Genomic DNA, 15616 nt, shown 5'->3' with positions numbered 1-15616 from the left:
TAGAAAGCCCAAAAGTAGAGATGCCTGAATTAATCCATCCAAGGGGGCCCTGAGGGCAGCAGCCCAAGTGTTCTTATGCCATGTGTTTAAAAATTAATAACACGAATGGGCAGGTGTGCAAGCACATGGTGTTTCACATTTGGATGCTCTTGCATCATTTGGACAGCCATTTCTGTCTTTCTAATGCATTGCTTTACATATCTGGTCACCATTTTTCTGTTGGCACTGCTGTGTCTATCAACCAGACTATTGAAAACTACCAGACAGACACTGACCAAGGCAGGGTAAAAGGAATTCTCAGATTAGTCTGGTCATTTGAAGGGTGCAGAGAGGGTGGCTGAGCTTTTAGAAAATGTCTGGTGCTCCCCCACATCTTTTCTCTTTATCCTTCCCAGTAGCTGTTGCATCTCATCTTGCCTCTCTTAATTTCATATCTATGTCTCTGGAGGTATGTCACGTATGTGAGGCAGCCCTGGCTAGAAGGCAAAGGTCTGAGTTCAAATACATAATCAATCTCTCAGTAGCTGTGTCTCCTTGGGCAAGTTAAATGACCTCTCTGAGCCTCGATTCCCTTATCTGTACAATGGAGATTATAATAATATAGTACATTTTTAGAAATGCTAAAGGACATTTTTTTTCACTTTCACATAAGCAATCATCACATGGCCTCATTCATAGTAAGTCTCAACAAATACATCTTGAGTGTGTGCTGTGTGCCAGACACTGTCCAGCTACTGGAGATCAATATGGTGAATGAAAAAAGAGGCCCTGTCCTCAGAGAGCTTATACACTAGTCAGAGAGAGACACAACCGAACAAATAAACATGCATTTACTATATAGACCATCCTTAGGGACAAGTTGTATGAAACAGAATAAAGCAGGGTGAGATGACAGAGAATGTCAGGAGCAGGAAGAGAAAATGCTGTTATTGACATAGTGGTCAGGGAAGATTTCTCTACACAAGGAACATGAGATGAAAGAATAAGGCACATGGACATCTGGGGGAAGAAAATTCCAGGCATAAGGAAGAGCAAGTACAAAGGCCCTGAGGCCAGAGCCTGTTTCATTATTTAGAGACTAGCAAGGAAGCCAGAGCGGCTCAAGGAGAGTGAGCTGTGGAAAGAATCAGGGGGCAAAAAATACGTCAGAGGCAGAGATGATAGCTAGAGATAGATAAGAGATGGATAAATAATTGATAACTATGATATTATAGCTAGATTAGATGGATATGATATAGACAATAGATGATAGATAAAAACATAGATATACAGATAGATAGATAAGAAGCTAAATCCACTCACTTATTTATAGAATCTTCATGTCTGGATGGAACTCTTCTAGAGACTATGAAAGACAAAAAGATGAACTAGACAAATCATTTCCTCTGAAATTTTAATGTAATGAAGAAAAGCTCAAATTAATGAGATAAGAAAATAATAGATGTCATAGAAGAGAGAAGTGAGTAAGTACTATAAAATTCTGGAAGAAAGAATCTGTGACTCGCATGGCCACCTTACCCCCCAGAAATTTGAAATGATTAATTGATAAGCTTCTGGTGAAACAGATCAAGGGAGAAGGTAGAAATGACGTCAGTAATGAAAAAGGGAACATCACTACGGATGTTACAAGATAATAAGAGGATATTATAAACAATTTCATGCCAATTAATTGGAAAAATTAGACAGATTCCAAGGAAAATACAACATAACAAAAGTAACAAAACAAGAAATAGAAAATCTGAATAATCCCATGACTATTATAACAATTGATCCTTTAATTAAAAATAAACTTCAGCAACACAACAGAAAAAGATATAAAATGTTAATATAGAGAAAAGAAATAAAAGTAGTAATAATAGAAAAAAAAACCTATAGCTCAGATGCAGCTTCATTCAGTGTTTTAACATGATTACTTTACAATTAGGTATTATTGTGCATGTACTAAGAAACGATGATCATGCATCTATGTGATGATGTTAAGAATTACTGAGTGCATATGTAGAATGGTATGATTTCTAAATGTTGTGTTAATTTCTTTTTTTTTCTTTCCATTAATAAAAAAAAAAGAAAAAGAAAAAAAAACTTCTCATAACTGAAATTTCAGGATAGATGTCTTCAAGCAAATTGAATGAAATATTTAAAGAAGATACAATTTCAGTCTTGTACAAACTCTTCCAGATTTTAAAAAAAGTGGGAATACTCCCATTTTATTTTGTGAGGTTAGTATAACATTAATATCAAACCCCAACAAGAATAGTATGAAAAAAGAAAATTGCAGAAGAGTTTTACTTATAAACATGCATGGAAAACCTTAAATGAAATATTAATAAGCCAAACTCAGCAATATAGAAAAAGGAAAACATAATGTGCCCATATTTGGCTTATTCCAGGATACTCATACAAATGCTGGTGAAATGCTGCTTTAACATCAGAAAACCAATAAATGTAATTTGTCACCTTAATTAAAAGGAAAAAAATCATAAAATCATCTCAGTATATGCGGGACAAAAGCATTTGTTAAAATTCTACATATATTCATTTTTTAAATCCTTAGCAAACCAGGAAAAAAAGGGGTATTTGAGTAATGTGGCAAAAAGCATCTACAATGAAACCTAAACCAACCGATGCATTTAATAGTGAAACTTTGGGACTGTTCTCTTTGGGAATGAGACCAAAACAAGAAGGACTCATAGCCTGCCTTCTTTTCAACCGCATCCTGGAGGTCCCACATGTATAAGACAAGAAAGAGAGGTAACATGCATAAGGATGGAAAGGAAGAAATGAAACCATTTGTGGATTATATTATTACCTGCATGGAAAATTAATGAGAATCTACAGATAATTTTTAGAATTAATAAGAAAAACCCACCAGGTTACTGGATGTAAAGTCACTACAGAAAAAAATAAACACATGCATACTAACCACAAATATTTACAAAGTGAAAACAATTAATATATAACTTTGCACGAATATAAAAATGTATAAAACTTAGGAGAATATCTAACAAAAGATGTGCAGAATCTCTGTGCAGAATACTACAAAAGTTATTGAAATTAAAGATCTGGATTAAAGGAGAGAAATTCTATGTTAGTAGATTGGAATACTCAATACCTGGAGTTTGCCAATTCTTCCTTAATTAAGCAACGGATCCAATAGAAGCCCTAATCAGGTATTTTTAAGAACATAAGAGCTTTCTGAAATGTTTATGGCATTGCCGAGATCCAAGCCAAGCCAAGACATTCTTGAAGAACGGATATAAAGAGGGAGAACTTCTCCATTGAGTATCAAGCCTTACTATAAAGCGGCAGTGATTAAGTATCAAGTCTCATTATAAAGTGGTAGCAATTAAGACTTTGGTGTTCGTTCAAGCATAGCTAAATGAAGGGAGACATCACTATTTGTTTCAGTTTGCTAAAGCTGCCAGAAGGCAATATACCAGAAATGGGTTGGCTTTTACAATGGGGATTTATTAGCTTACACATTGACAGTTCTAAGGCTTTTAAAATGTACGAATTAAGGCATCAAGAGGAAGATACCGTTTCTGAAAAAAGACTGCTGGCCTCCGGGGTTCCTCTGTCCCATGGGAAGGCACATGGCTGGTGCCTGCTGGGGCTCCCCTCCCAGGTTCTGTTCCTTCCAGCTTCTGATTCCAGTGGCTTTCCTGCTGAGCATCTGTGGGTCCTGTCTTAGCATCTCTGGGGTATTTCTCTCTACGTGTGCTCTCTTCATGTTTCTTTTATCCTCCTATAAAGCTCCAGTAAAGGATTAAAACCCATCTTGAATTGGGTGGGTCACATCTCAATCGAAACCACCTAACCAAAAAGACCCACGGTAGGTCTGCACCCATAAGAACAGATTAAAAGAACATGACCTTTTCATAATAGTTCCAAACTACTGCACTCGTGGTCTCCAATATCTGGGTGTCTCCCCCTTCCAGGCCCAGGCAGAGAGTGCTTCCTAGCCCCTTGCAGTTGGGTGGCGCTCAGCGATTGATTCTGGCAAATGGGCTGTCAGAGGAAGAGAATGAGTCCTTGAAAACCTCCCGAGTGTTTCTCCAGCCCCTCTTCTCTACATGGAGCATGACGTAGATGGAAGGCTGGGTCGCCCCTCAAAGGACAGTTGCCCGGATATGCCGCCCGCATCACCAGTGGCCTCTAGTAATGAAGAAATGACTTTAGGATGGGAAACCATGAACTGCTGGATGGTTTGTTATTCAGCACAAAGCACAGGGCGGTGCAACGGTGGCTCAGTGGCAGAATTCTCACCTGCCATGCCGGAGACCGATTTCCAGAGCCTGCTCGTGCAAAAAAACAAAAAAAAAGCAAAATCTGCCGTACCCTATTCAACATACAGACAGGCAAGCAGAGCACAAGAGCCCAAAAGGAGATCTACCATGTGTGGACAATTGATTTTCCAATAAAAAATGAAACTGCAGAGTGGTGGAGAAAGGATCTTCTTGGTACAATAAAGCTCGTCTCTGTCTCACACCATACACAGAAATCAATTCCAGGAGACCTGTTAAACTTTGAAAGGCAAAAAATGTATAAAGTTTCTAGAAGAAAATATGGGAGAATTCTTTATGAATCTGAAAAAGTTTACCTAAAGAAGAAATCAAAATAATTAATCATAAAGAAAAAACGTTCAGTGACAGCCTATTAATTTCACCAGGAAAAATAAAATTTGTTTAAAAAAAAGAAAAAGAAAGAAAATATCAGAAGAGTACATTTTAAATTTTAATAGTTGTTATCGCTAAGTGTTTAGCTTATGGGCTGAATTTATTTCTTTTTTTCCAAATATTTTACAATGAACATGGATCTGTTTCATAATAAGAGAGACAGAAAAACATGAGGAAATTGTCAGGGTTTTCTTATTTGTTGATAGTCAAGAAAAAACAGTCCAAATGTTTGAGATGGAGAATAGGAATTTTCTAAACCTCACTTGTACTTGGTTGTTAATCCAAAGGAAAGCATTTCTAATGGTGGAATTTCAGGTAATGGCAGACGGATGGAGGTGGTATTTGGTCTTCACCATTTTCTTTTGGCCCTTTTCCATTCAGCTGCCAGAACATCATGATGGCTTTTTAAAAGGCTTTCTGCTGCAGACCCAGAGTTCTATTCCTTAAGGAAGGTACATTTGGGAGATCTCTTCCTTTCCCCTTTCACTTCTGGTCTCCTTTGTTGGACAGGAAATGCATTTTGCCCAGAGTGTCTTTCCCAGTGTGTATCAGACTTGGAGACCTGGAGGCCTGGCCCTGCCCCGAGCAGAGGTCCATGTGGCCTCCTGATGATGACACTGGCCAGGTGGCCAAGGGCCGGCCTGGACACCAGGAGTTGCTGGTGAACAGAAACGTCAGGGTCCTTGAGATAAATGGGCTTTAGATGTTCTGAGATACTAAAGTCCTGTATGATGCTGTGACAGTCTGAAGCTCTGTGTACCCCAGAGAGGACCACGCTCTTAAAACTAATCCATCCCTCTGGGTGTGGGTCCATTGTTCGTAGGATCTTTTGGTGAGTAGGATCTTAAGTTGAGACGTGACCCACCTCATTCAGGGCGGACCTTACTCCTCTTACGGGAGTCCTTTATCAGACGGTAAAAGATAGAGGGAAGACACAGATAAAAGCCCTAGAGAAGCTGAGAGAGAAAAGCCAGAAGTTGAAGGGAATGAAACCTGGGAGAGAAGGACGAGCAGATGCCACATGGCAAAGGAGCTGAGATTCGCAGCAGCGGGTCCTGGAGAAGAAAGCATCGCCTTTTGATGCCTTGATTTGGACATTCTCAGGGCCTCAGAACTCTAAGCTTGTAAGGTAATAAATCCCCATTGTAAAGCCAACTTGTAGCTGGGATATTGCATTCTGGCAGCTTTAGCAAACTGAAACAAATGGTTGTAAAGAAGGATCCAGAATAAGGGGTGGGCAGCTAGCTGGGGGAGGCCGTTAGTAACAACCCTCGTCTCCCTTTTCGCTGGTGTTTATTGAACACTTACTATGTCCCAGAAATCTTGCCAGGCACTTTCCATACATTTTCCCATTTAATACTCACAGTAAACCTGGGATGGAAATAATCGTATCCCCTTTTTGAAGATAAGGAACTCGAGACTCAGAAAAGGTTAGGTAATTTGCCCAAGGTGACATGAGTAGAGGGGCATGTTGTTCAACCAGAAGGGTGAAGCCTCAGCCTGGAATTCCTCATCTCTTTTTTTCTATGTCGCCATCCACTGGTCTAGGCAAGGATGGTTATTCAACCGCATATGAATAACACGTTTCTGTTTCAGTTTTACACCCTTTGAGGTAAAACAGGAGCCTTGGCTTCTGAAGACCATTCCTGTCCAGCATCAGTTTCTTTAGGACAACTTCTTGTGTTTGGTCCGGATTCGCCCGTGAGGTGGGGATAGAGCAGTCCCTGCCGCAGGGGGCTGTTGGGAGACGCAAACGAAATGGTCCACGGAAAGGGCTCCACTGAGAGCACGGCACATAGGAAGCTCGCCGTCTATTAGCTCCCCTCAGTCCCCAGGGGACTCACTGCTATGCCTTACCATTGCAGGCAGTGGGCAGAATTTTCAAACAGATACATGTTCCGATGGTTTCTTGGATTCTGGTGCTGGCAGATTTTTGCAGGAGCATCTGTCCTCATTCCATGTGGCAACATTCTGAGTTTCCTGTTGGCATGACACTGATGTTTCCAATTCTCGAGGCTCCTGAGCCAGCTTGCTGTCACTGAGCTTTCGTGTCACAACAGGAAATTGACGAGATGGTGACTGGTGCTTGGTAAGAAGCTCCAGTAAATTTCTGTATGAGCTCCTCTAAATGGCGAAAGGTACCAGGAAGAGCCTTGGAGTTAAAGAGGTCACAACTGGAGTCAGGCAAATCAGGGTGTGAATCTTGACTCTGTGCATTCCAGCTGTGTGAACTTGGGTGAGTTAGCTAACATCTCTGAGCCTCTGTCGCATCTGTAAAATGGAGATAGCTATAGTTTTGTTAGGAGAATTAGATGATAAAATGACTGCTCAGTGCTTAGCACAGAGGAAACACTAAATAAATGCTGATCCTTATATTATCATTAAATGCTAAAAAAAAAAGTAAATTAGATTTCTTGCACAGTTAATAAACAATGACTTTGCATGACATCTCTTCAGTTGTTGGAGGGTGGTTCAGCTCAGGGTGTGCTGGTAGAGAGAGAGGCAGGGGCTTGGCTAACTAGCCTGGAGGCCAGCAGGCTAACAGCACACAGAATGAAATATTTGAAAAGTCTATTTGAAATGTTTAGATAAAAAGAGATTTGGCAAGCAGATAGAATCAGGGGAGCAGACCCCTTCTGTGCCTCAGTTTCCCCATCTGCACAAGAAAGGGGCTGGGAATTATACTGATCCCTTTCATCTCTGCTCTTCCATGAACTAAGGAGTCTGATTGTACAAGGACCATCTGCGCAGCTCTGTGAGTTTCTCCTGCGACTCTTACCTCGGCATGGGCTGGAAAAAAAATGGGATCCAGTGCCCCTGCTGTGTTAGAGCTTTGCAGGCTGCGGGGCTCATGCAGGTCCACCAGCGAGGGCTCTGCTCCACCACGCCACACGCCTCCACATGCCCACCAATTCCAACATCTCCCGGTCCCGACAGGATGCAGCCATAGAGAAAAGCATTCCACCTGGGGATCCCAGGCCTTGCAGGGAGAAGAAATCTCCATATAGATTTCTGTCCTGCCAGCTGCCAGCATAAACTATACAAGGTGTTCTTTATTTCGTCCACAGTTTTGCAAGTTCAGCGGGAGAGAAACAATAGAACAACTTTTCTCACAGTGAAAACTAGCTTTAGCGTTAAGGAAACATCGCCACCTGGTGGAAAGATATAGAAATGACTAGACTGGGAGCGATGGGCTCCAAACCACAGTGACGAGCGCAGAACCCCAAAAAGAAGGAATTTAGAGCTTGGAGCCAATTCTCTAACTTTACCGAGTAGCGGAAATGTCATACAGAGATGGCTTGTGACTATCAGGACTGGAACCCAGACCTACTGGCTCTTTATATGAGTAGCTCAGCCTCTCCCCTTTCTACTACCCCCACTCCAACATGTACACACTCCATATTTTAGCCTATTAATCGTTGAGGCTGACCAAGATCATTTCATCCTGAATGCTCCCCCTTGATTTTTTTTAAATCAATTTCATAAGAGGCAGGAGAGAAAGAACAGAGACGCTTTCAACCCGCTAAAGCATTTACAAAGACGTGGAGGAAGCAGATCAGACACTAGAGAGAAAGAGCATGAATTGCTTTGGGAACTGAGAAGCCTGTTTTATTGTTTTTTATGTTTGTACCCCAAGAGTGTATACTTGTGATGGGGCTTGGCTTAGTCATGTCGCCCTCATTACTCTCTGGGCCAGCAAGAAATATTTGACATAATAGCAGGGGATGATTTCGTGTGTGCTCAGTGAGCGGATTATAAAAAACCTCATTATTTATGCATCGCGTGGAAAGCCATAATTGTGCAAATTGAACCTTATTATTGGCATCGTCGTTCCCACCTCTTCTATTTGCATAGGACGTGGCAGTTCACTGTACGCTTCAATATATTTAAAATTATTTAATCCTAACAAACACCCTTTGATGGGAATAATTAGCCATGATAGATGAGGAAATAGGGGCTCGGAAAAGTTAAGGAAGCTTGATATTTAATCTACTGTGCACCAGGTAAATGTGCAAAGTGCTGCCAATGCAGTCATCCTTGTTTCTCCTCGCGTGGAGAGTGATGAGGGAACATTTCCTTGCTCCTTGACTCTTCCAGCCTGAGGGCCTCAAAGGCACGCCATCCCAGTGTTACTTTTTTGACAGCAGGAAATACCAGAGAGTCACATGATACAGGTTGTACTTTAAAATTAAATTTTAATTTACAGGTAAAATTTTGCCAACAGCACAATCTCTCCTCGGAGAACCACTGTCACAGCAGGGCTCCCATCTCAACACTCAGGACCCCAGTGCCTGCCCGGAGAGCCTTTCACCCATTCCCCACTTAGACCATTTCCAGATTCCCTTTTGTTTGCTTGCTTGTTTGTTGGGGTGCATGGTCTGGGAAACGAACAGGTTCCCTTTTGTGAATGCGCACACAGGTTTCCTCGTGCCTTCTGGGTTTATAAACGCTGCATCTCCTCTGCTGCATCCTCATCTCCAAACACCAGGGTCCAGAGCTCGGTGCTCACAGCACTTCTAATCTCATCGCCCTCCGTGTGAGGGGCAATCTGGTCTCATTCCTTTAAACGCATCTGCTTAGCTATAATTCCTAAACTTAGGCCCACAAGCCCAGCCTCTCCCTCCGCACTCCAGACCCATATGTGCAGCCCCCTACTCACCACATGCACATCAGTGCACGAGACCTCACAACTAGCATGTCCAACATCCACACACCCGCTTCTCCTCAACCTCTAATGCCGCCAATCACAACCTTTCCTAGCTCAGTAAATGGAAATGACATCCCTCCCTCTCATTAGGCTAAAAACTTTGTGAACAGCCCTGGAGTCCTCTCTTTGGCTCACAACCCATGCCAGTCCATCTGTAAATGCTGTTGCCTCCACCATCATAGCAGATCTAGAATTTGACCACTCCTCATCACCTCCATTGCTACCCAGCCACCTTCACCTAGACCTGGCAAAAGCCTCTTACCTGGTCTCCCTGCACAGCCACCAGAGTTTTCCTTTTAAGATATAAGTCAGAACATATTACCCCCTTGTTCCAAACCCTCCAAGGGATTCCCATCTTGCTCCATCATCATTACATGCTCTAGCACCACTCACCTCTTTAGACTGACCCCCTACCATTTCCCCTATGCTCTCCACATTCCAGCCATATTAGTGTTTTTTGTCAACCCCTAATAGAAATGTAAAATCTATAAGCATAAGGGCTTCATTTTATTCCTTACTATAGCCCAGTACCTAGATAAGGTCTAGAACACAGAAGATGCTCAAGAAATATTTGTTGAAATACAAATGCCTTTTTCTTTAGCCTGGTCATTCATTAACACCATGAATCCAGAGCTTAACTTGATTCCCTCCTACTGCATTTTCACTCTAGTCCCCCTTGCCCTGCGTTCCATGGCAAAGCAGTTCTGTGATCCCCAGGGGCTTCATAGAACTCTATCTCAGCCCCTTGAGGGCTGTTATACAAATATCCCTCCAGTCTTCTCACCTTCTCCTCAAGGGGCTGTTTCTCAACGACTGTGTTAGCTTCCCATTGGCAATTGCACCTGTCACCACACTTCATGGTGCCAGCAAGATGGTAGAGCCATGCAGGAGCTGAGGGCGCACTGATTCTGGTGACAAACCAGGTGGGCTCAAGTATTAGCCAAGACCACACACATCAGGAGCCAAAGGTTTTCAATATTTACCACAGTCATGATGGATTTTTGATCTCTCTCCCTCAAAGTCCATGAGTACATCTGCCTCAATCAGGCACCACTGTGAGCAGTAGATAAGGGGAAAAGCGTGGGGAGGTAGGAGCTGAAACTAACAGAGAAGAGGAGAAGGTTTTCAGGAGAAATGAGATGCATCTAGGTACAAGCCTGGGCTGATGGTAAACCATGGGAGAAGACCGTATCATCCTTGCTGGGACTAGGAGTAATGCAGCCCTAGAATTCCAAAAGAATCCCTGTGATGGTCAGGTTCTGGTGTCAACTTGGCCAAGTGATGAGGCCCAATTGTCTGGTCAGGCAAGCACTAGCCTGACCATTGCTCAAGAATATTTCATGGCTGTTTGATAAACCCGGAGGCTGGTGTATTAAATCATCAGTCAGTTGATTACATCTATGGCTGATGACATCTATGGTCAACTAAGGCATGCCTCCCATGGATGAGATAATTCGATCAGTTGAAGGCCTTCGAGGGAAGAGAAGACTCTTACACTGCTTCTTCAGCCGGCGAGCCTCTCCTGTGGAGTTCATCCAGACTCTTCATTGGAGCTGTCAGCTTCACAGCCTGCCTGCCCTATGGATTTTGAACTTTTCCATTCCCAAGATTGCATGAGGCACCTTTGTAAATCTCATATTTACAGATCTCTCCTGTTGGTTCTGTTTCTCGAGAAAACCCTGACCAGCACAACTCCTCACACCTGCAATGTCACCAGGCAGTTTCTGAGTTGAGCCTTGGCACAATGAGAATCCTTTTTTGAAATGCAAATTCTCCAAGTACAGCTAGAACAATCAACTGTCAGTCATTTATGTCTTACTGTAAATTGCTGCAGCTATTTGATATCAATTATCATATGGAAATAAGAGCACTGATGGGAAGCAGATGTAAGAAAATGAGGCTCTATGAGAACAAGATGTTTTCAAGAGCAAGTCATGTCAAAAACAGTGGGGTGCCTGACAGCCAGAGGACCCCTAAAAGGACACAGAGTACTTTGAGAAGAGAGGGGGGCTGGGAAGAAAGAAGGGGCTTTCTCTTGGATATAGGAAACTAGGATGAAAAAAGAAGATGGCTGTCTAATTCATGAGAGCCAACTGTCGACTTTTCAGGAATTTTGTGAGCCAGTTGTAAATACACAATTATTAAACATTAAATTAAATAAACCTACAATTAAATAAATTTTATTTAGAAACAAAAGTATTAAATACACAAAACCCATCAGTCTTTATTTTATTGCATATTACTCTTATCTCTGCTTTTGAGGTCATTTCCATCTAGTGTACCTGTGTGGTGAGAATACCGTATAATGGCGTGCCACGGTACACTGCTTCCCAATTCTGCATTCTGTGGCATCACCTTGGTGCTGGAAATCAACCATAGTAGAAGTATTTACACCAGGGAAATAAGTAAACATAACGAATCAGTTCTTATTTATTGTTTGTTGTTTGTCTGGACCACGGATTGGCAACCTTTTTCTGTAAAGGCCCCAGATAGGAAATATTTTTGACTCTGCAGCCCATGCAGTCTCTGTCACACCTACTCAACTCTTCTGTTGCAATACAAAGCATAGACAATACATAATACGTAAATGCATGAGCACGTCTGTATTCCAGGGTACTTTATTTACAAAAACAAATGGGAGGGCCAGATGTGGCCCATGGGTCATAGTTTACTGACCCCTCATTTGGAGTTAAAGACCATGATGGAGAAATTTTAATAATGCCGATTAAAACAAAAAATGTGTCAGGAGCCAAAACATTATGATTAGCACAAATAAATTGAAGAAATATTCTTCCAGCATTTGAGAATTATCACCCAATTCATCAAAGAAGTTGCTCACTTATTTCATTGACAAGTAAGTAAAGGGTCAACATACATTTTAGTTGTTTTACTTTTATCTTACTCATTAACATGAAAGAAAATATCTACCCCTATTCACTTTGGAACTACACTCGTTTGTCAATTGCAGCAATAGATTGGTGATATTATGGATACAAGAATCTGGGGCAAAAATCAGCAAGAACATTCTGTGAGAATCAATTGACTATAAGTAATTTACAAAATAAGCAGTATTTCATATTTAAGTATTATTTGTAAGTCATGTTTACACAACCTTTATATTAATAAATATTTGCAAACATGTCACTGAATGCCTCTTTCTTCATATACTTGAAATTTTTTGTTAAGGCCCGGGCCAGGTAATACAAAATCTGAGAACAAATCGTGTGCCATAAGCAATATTTGTTCTTTGCCCACAATTTATTCCTCACTCCTACTCCACCATTTGGCAGCTCAGAGAAAATCCCAAAAGAACACAGCTTGAGTACCCAAGGCATCTATTTCAATTTGCTAAAGCTGCTGGAATGCAATATACCAGAAATGGATTGGCTTTTTCAAAGGGGATATATTAGGTTACAAATTCACAGTTCTAAGGCCATGAAAAATATCCGAATTAAGGCATCAACAAGATGATACCTGGACTCTGAAGAAAGGCTGCCAGCATCTGGAACACCTGTCAGCTGGAGAACACATAGCTGGTGTCTGCTGGTCCTTGCTCCTGGTTCGTCGCATCCAGCTTCTGATTCCAGTGACTTCTTCTCTTTGTCCTGTGGATCTTCTCTTAGCATCTCTGGGGTGTTCATCTCTCTAAACGTCTGTGGGGCCTCTCTTAGCTTCTCCAGGACAAACTCTGGATTTCATCCCTTAGCTTAGCATCTCCCAGGGTGTGTTCTGTCTCCAAGTGTCTCTCCATGAGCTCTCTTAAAGGACTCTCTTAGAGGGTTAAGACCCACGTTGAATGGGCAGGACACATCTCCATGGAAACAACCTAATCAAGAGATCCCACCCTACAATATATCTGGTCCCACATGATTGGATTAAATACCATAGGCTTTTCTAAGGTACCTAAAAGATTCAAACCAGCACCGCATTCAAAAGGGACTCCCTAGTCCAGACACCAAGAGATCTACAAGATCATGTACCCCTTTCCGAACTGGACCCCAAAGCTTCCATTGAAGATACACACCTTCAAGTCCCTATACACACCTCCTTGTAAGTAAACCCTATTTTCAAACCAAAATTGGTACATGACAACTGGTGGTACACATGGAAACTAGGAAATTTAGGCTGTATGATCAAATTCTTGAACTTCATACATTCTGACCACATACCCAGGAAGTTTATTAATGAGGCTATAAAACATTGACCAATGAATCCATGAAGATCAATTATTTAGCTGAAGATTTTGACTTAAAAATAATAAATCATTTCAAATGTATGCTATTATTTCTAAGAAACAGAGTTTCCAGTCAGTACAGAGAACTAGGCCAGGCTAAGGGTGATGTTATTTTTAATCTACTCAGGACAATGCATCCTAGTTCCAATTTCATCAGAGACATTGCTGGAAACCGTGCTGTCAATGAGTCAAGAATCGCAGCCCTGGAACAGTAACCCTAAGAACTGTATAAGATCCTGGAATTTCTGTAACTTCCTTATATTTAATTTTGGTTTATGGCCCTTTCCACATTCCTGTTGTCTTTATTAGGCTGTGGGCTCATGAAGGCAGTGACTACGTTTTGTGTTTATATCCCAAATGACTAACACATTGCACGGCATGGAATGAGAGCTCCATTGCCATGCAGGGAAGAGAGATTCCTCGTTAACTACTGGGTAGAGGTGTAGTATTCCCAACCACCGCACTGATTTAGAAGGGTGTTTCTCTGCTCCCCCTGGCACAGAGAAAGAGGCAGCTTGATATATTAGAAAGAACACTGGCATTGTCACCAGAAGACCTGGTTTCAGAGCGCTTCTCTGCTCTGTGTGACCTGCAGCAAACCCTTCAGCTACAGAGCTCCCGAATCCTCCCTCTCTTCTCTCTCTCCCCTGGTGCCCATCTCACTAGAGCAGCCGTCATCTCTGGGCTTGGTGCCTAGAACAGCCTTCTCTTGGCTCTGCCCATGCCCACTCTTGTCCCCTTGAATAGAATTGTCCCACAACAAGCAGAATGAGTTTTTACAAAATAAATCTCATCACTTAATTCCATTGCTCAAAACCCCTCCTTGCCTTTGCAGGTCCTTCAAGATAATGTGTAAGCAAACCTTTTGGATCTGATCCCTCACCTGGTCCTTATCATGATTTCTGCCCACCGTTCCACTCTGCTCCACCCACATTGGCCTTTCACTTCCTTCCTGCCTCTGAGCCTTTGCTTGTTCTGTTCCCTCCCTCTCTCCCTTCCTTACTCCACATGTGATCTGGCTAACCCTTGCTTCTCATCTTATAGGCCTAACACACTGCCTCAAGAAAACCATTTCTTATCCCCCAGATCATACAAGTTGCCCCTTGTATACAGTCCCAAATATCTTGGATTTCTTTTTCATGACACATCTCAAATTTAATAAGCAATGTGTACAATTATTTGTTTACCATCTGTTGCCCTTAGCTAGACTGGGAGCTCCAAGAGGCCAGACACACACGTGTCAGCCCCTGCTATAATCTACCACCTAGCACAATGTCTGACACATAGTAGGTATTCAGCAAATGTGTTTAATGAATAGCTAGAGAAGCTGTATTTCTCTGAGACAGTTTCCTCACTTACACATGGCCATAATGCCCACTTCACAGGACTGTCTTGAGGATTAAGTCGGATAAGCCATGCTAAAGCCCTAGCATGGGTGTCTTGTATCTGGTAGATACTTCATAAATGTTTGTTGAATGACTATAAGCTCTGTAGCTTCTAAGATGGCACCTCTTTAAATGTGTTTAATAAAAGGACTAGGTTGGTAATTAGCGCCTGTGAAGGTTTCTTTATTAGGTGATTAATGCAATTTAAACCTCAGGTGTTGAGGCTAAGGTGTTATTAAGACGTGCTGTTGATTGACACTTGCTGGGCAAAGACAGCGGCCTGGTGCCAAACCAGGACACACAGTAACAGGGTAAGGGTTCACACTGGGCTGGGGACACACTCAGAAGGGAAACGGAAGTATATACTTGGGAAGTTCAAGGAGAATTCTGGGGTGCAGAAAAAGGCACAACAATGTGCCCAGGCTGGTACTCTAGGCTAGAACTCAAAAAAAATGTATCTCTGTTGTATGCTTCCCTGGCAGGTTGCTAGGTGGTGTGCTCAATCACCGTAACAGAATAAACCAAAAGACAGAAAGGCATGGGATCGAGGACACAGTGGGCCCAACATGGGAAATGGGAGACTGGAGTTCCTGGGGTGATGGAGATGGGAAAA

The sequence above is a fragment of the Tamandua tetradactyla genome, chromosome 8 (genome assembly GCF_023851605.1).
Source record: "Tamandua tetradactyla isolate mTamTet1 chromosome 8, mTamTet1.pri, whole genome shotgun sequence".
In the NCBI taxonomy this organism is placed as follows: Eukaryota; Metazoa; Chordata; class Mammalia; order Pilosa; family Myrmecophagidae; genus Tamandua; species Tamandua tetradactyla.
This window is presented reverse-complemented; position numbering follows the sequence as displayed.